The 4390-nt window shown below is 38.5% G+C and overlaps 1 long non-coding RNA gene across 2 annotated transcripts; it reads right to left on the bottom strand.

The window, feature by feature from the left end:
• Positions 1-255: 255 nt before the first annotated feature.
• Positions 256-3287, bottom strand: LOC142382949 (uncharacterized). Of its 2 annotated transcripts, XR_012769977.1 has the most exons (4): positions 3101-3287; positions 1912-2006; positions 1713-1824; positions 256-944 (listed from the first exon to the last, which is right to left on the bottom strand). It is a non-coding gene; the product is annotated as an uncharacterized LOC142382949 (long non-coding RNA). The 2 variants fall into 2 exon arrangements; XR_012769976.1 differs by lacking the exon at positions 1912-2006 and having other exon boundaries at positions 3101-3281.
• Between the last annotated feature and the right edge of the window lie 1103 nt (positions 3288-4390).

The following is a 4390-nucleotide window of genomic DNA, read 5'->3' as shown; positions in this document are numbered from 1 at the left end:
CCGATTGTGCACGCGCGATACAAGGTACGCTCGTCCCCACGCTTATTTATCTAGACTATTAAACTTCATTACGGGCTATAGTCTACTTACTGTGTCTTCCATGATCACAAATGACAGGTGAGTTGATGAATGAGGAGTCGTGTACGCGCATCTGGCGTGCACGTAGACGTGCACGAGTTCTCATGTGTTTTGATGGGGCGGGACAGGAAGTTGAATAACTTTTTATTTTTCGGTTAAAAAATAAGCATTTCTTGCATTTTGCGACTACGGAGGTCACCGTTTTCAACTTCAAGCGTTCTGATAGATCATGTAAACTCTTAAAATGCCAAAAATTAGGACTTTACGTATGACAACAACAAATCCTGCAGACTGCAGCTTTAAGCTCGGTCGGAATTGGATGTTTAATTCCGTGTCCAATCCTTGACAGTGCCAACAGTTCTTCTCTTGTGTACACTGCTTTAGTAGTAGTGCACATTGTCAAAAAAAATTAATTAAAACAAAAAGCAGATCAATAAAAATAACTAAAAATGTTTAGATAGAAACTAAAAAATTAAAAATGAGAAATAATCATATAAACGATGAGAAAAATTGAGAGGTACACAGACTTGCTGCCAATGAGGTCGGCGCATAGCAACCGAGATTATAGTTATGCCAAACACATTTGCTATGCCAAGGGAAGCTTTATGAATGTAAAGCTCCCCTTGATGTCCATCAACTCCTTATTTATTTATTTATTTTTGTTACAATACTTGACATGTGATAGTGCCGAACCGGACCGGGGGACAGAGAGAGAGGGAGAGCTAAGAAGGGGAAAAAAGGAACAGAAATATGAAGAGAAAAACATAGAAAACAATGAAAAATCAGACAACCAGCTGCTACACCTGTAAAAACAAAACTGAAGACAATCCACAGCTTTTGTGGGGAATCCAGGGCACCAGGAGCACCTGTAAGCAGAGAACAAACACACAAACAAAAATTACATTACATTACGGTCATTTTGCAGACGTTTTTATCCAAAGCGACTTACAATAAGTGTGTTCAACATCGGTAGGCAAAAGAACTTCAGGTCACAAGAAATCATAAGTGCATTTCCTTCCAAAACCAAACAGCTAAGAGCATAACTAGTGCTAGAGTAAGTGCAATAATTTAGGTACCCAGACAATTGGGAAAAAAGACAATTTAAAGACCATTTAGGAAACAAATAAGTGCGTAGGAAGCAGGTGATGTCCTTAAAATGTTTTAAACCATTAAATCCCAAAATGACAACTATGAAACTATAAGAATGAGTGAGAAACATGATTGTTCAAATAGTGACACAGTAAACCAAAACAGAAACAAACAAAAATGCTCCAATGCATAAGTAATATGGTTTAAAATAAAAACATTAAATGGCTTTGACTCAAACCACTATGAAATTTGTGATGTTTGAGTTGTTATACATGGTAAAATGGGTCCTTTTTCGATTAGCTTTTAGCTTCAAAGACTTCAAAAATGTGTTTGAGTCCCGGCCTGGGGCCCTTTGCAGGATGTGTTCCCCTCCACTCCCTGCCCCCTTTCCTGTCCATCTACTTTCGATTAAAGACCACTAGCTCCCAAAAAGACGAAGCTTTAATTATTTAGATTTTTGTAACAGTCTTAACATGTATTCTGACTTGTATCCAAACAGTCTTTTGCTCAAAAGTCCATGAATTAGTATTTTTCACCATACCTACCTACTATACCTTCCTCCATCTGAGTGTTTGTTGTCCAATAAACACTTGTGAGGTGTAGAAAGGGCACGTCATCATGTGGGTACTTCAGAGTTCTAAAGAATCAAAACTTAACCTGAAGTGTAGGAGAAAGAGAAAGGAAAACAGTAATTACACAATCTTTCAGCCTTCTTCATAAAACTGTAACATTTGTGCTGTATACCAAAATAGCTGCTTCACACTCTCTCGTCAGACTGGTTTGCCAATAAAAGTGTGTCTTCGTAGCGATTTGACCATGGTGATAGTGGTTAACATCACCTGTGAGCAGAACTAATTGTTCATTTTTCTACAAACATGTTCAGAAAAACCATGAATCAAACTTTGAAAAGAAGTGAAGGTATACGCAAATCATGGTAAAGCTGTAAAACATGAAAAAAGAATAATGTTGATGGAATAGTTATATTGATTGGATAAATATAAAATATAAATTTCTTTGCAAACCTTTGTGTTCATCCAAAAAGGGAAACGGTACTATAAACTGACCGTTTACCAGGAAAGCCGTCTTTGTTTACATTCTCAGCCTCTTGGTAATTGATGTAAGACAATTTATTTTGTTCACACGTCCAGATTAACTGAGCACAACAATAGCTGCCTCCAACACACAAATCTGCTCACCAACAAGTGGCATAGAAATGATCTTGATAAAGCAAAAGGAAACAGATAAGGCTCAATTGCTCTGATCCATATCTGAGCAGGCAAACGTCAGGCATTACGCATGCTTCAGAGGGCGGATATGAAGCTCGTCTGCGACAATCAGGCTTTGGTCAGGGCTGGGCTTACGTCTGTCGTCTACAGTAACAGATAATGTGTTGAACAGCTGCTGTGGTCAGATCATTAGGTCGTCCAACACAACGGGCGTTCAAAGGATTTTCAAGCGAACAATACACTCGCATATGAAGCCTTGTGTATTATTTTCCTTTCCAGGTTATCTCGGAATAAAGATAAGACATCTTTGCATGTGCAATATCTGACTTTAATTGCACACCTTTGGCAGATACCTTTTACAGATAGAATGTCTCTCTCTGTGGCCTAAACCTCAACCTTTCGTTCTAACGATGATAGTTTTCAAGCTTGCCACAATCATTAAATCTGACAGCGTCTGATTGCAGGAGACAGATAAAAATCTCCTCGCACTCTGCTGTCATTCAACAAAGATCCAATCTTCGTAAACAGAGAAAGCACGATGGAGATGATTTAAATATGTGAACACAGTCTGATTTAGTATTCATGCAAAAATTAAGACTACGTCTACAGCTATTTTAGTAGTGCCTGGAGTCAGTAATTATACACATAAGGAGGTTTAAGCTGAACATTTGCATCAGCATGTTAACAATCACAATGATAATGCTCACTTGTTGGTGTTGGGCATTGTCAACTTGTCGAGCGGTCCGGAGGCAAAAAACCAAGGAATACTCCTTTAAGTGGCAATGAAGGTGTGTTTATTGAAACACATGCAAAATCCAAATTCTTCTCAATAACAATACTCATCAGTCTCAAATCCAATCTCCAACACTCTACCCCCAACAAACATTTTTTGCCTCCCTTTTAAAACCCTACCCTTAGTCACATGACTAATTAGACCAAACCATTAACAGGTAGGTTCAAATATTTACATAATTACCAATAAATCATAAATGTATGTACATACGTACATAATTTCAATATATACACAATATAATCACCTATTTACAAACCCCTAAACCATCACTTAACACCCTAAACATATATACATGAATAAACATATTTACACACTCCCCTACTCCCCCCTCCTACTTGCTACTGTCCTCCGGAACCATATTTAAAGGGTCATGTCCCCGGGGACCTCTTTTGATGTAACACCCCAGGAGGACAGAGCAGCCGGTTGAGGTAAGTTTCACCTTTGTTTTTCCCAATCATATCCCACTCATGTAATGAGTCTGTCTGTGTGGTTCTGTGTGTGCAGGTCATAAACAAGCGGACGACGACACAGACCAGCAAGCGTCCTGTGCACAGCGTCTCTGCCCCGCCCGAAACACACCTGAATCCACTGTATCAATAAATGTCTTTTTTCTGTCTGTCATAGCCTAGTTCCTTTTAATCCGAGGTAACGGCGAGCGCGTCGTTACAGGCATTTAGAATGTTTGCTAGATCGTCAGTCTTAGTCTGGCTTGTTAGCATACTTATATTAGTGTGGAAAGACTCAAAAAGTTGTGCACAGAGTGCCTCAGAGTCCAATTTGAGTTATTTAAAGTGAATGAAAATAATTTATTTATTTAGGCTTCTGATATTTACTTAAAGTGTCTTAGTGTTTTCATCTTTAAAAAACTTGAATCAGTCTCCATCAGTTCATGTTAAATCGGTTGTGGGCAAAATATAAGCCATAAACACACCACTGATATATTGGCTGATATAATGATGTGTCTCCGTTGAGTCTCGAGAGACACGTGTCTGTTCTATAGTTCCTTAATGCTCCACTGTATTTATCTGTGTATATTACTGGCTATATGCTGGGCAGGTGAAAGAGGTTTTTTGCTGAACAGTAAAAAAAAACTGTCATAACAGTAAAGTTAGATACTGATGGTATTTTGAATATGCTACTTTCAGCATGCCAGAAGTGAAGTCAGGAAGTTGCAGATGATGCAGATAACAGTCCAGATGTTTCA

Source organism: Odontesthes bonariensis, chromosome 6 (assembly GCF_027942865.1).
Source record: "Odontesthes bonariensis isolate fOdoBon6 chromosome 6, fOdoBon6.hap1, whole genome shotgun sequence".
Lineage (NCBI taxonomy): Eukaryota > Metazoa > Chordata > Actinopteri > Atheriniformes > Atherinopsidae > Odontesthes > Odontesthes bonariensis.
Note: the sequence above shows the minus strand (reverse complement) of the source record. Positions and strands in the feature narration are given on the sequence as shown.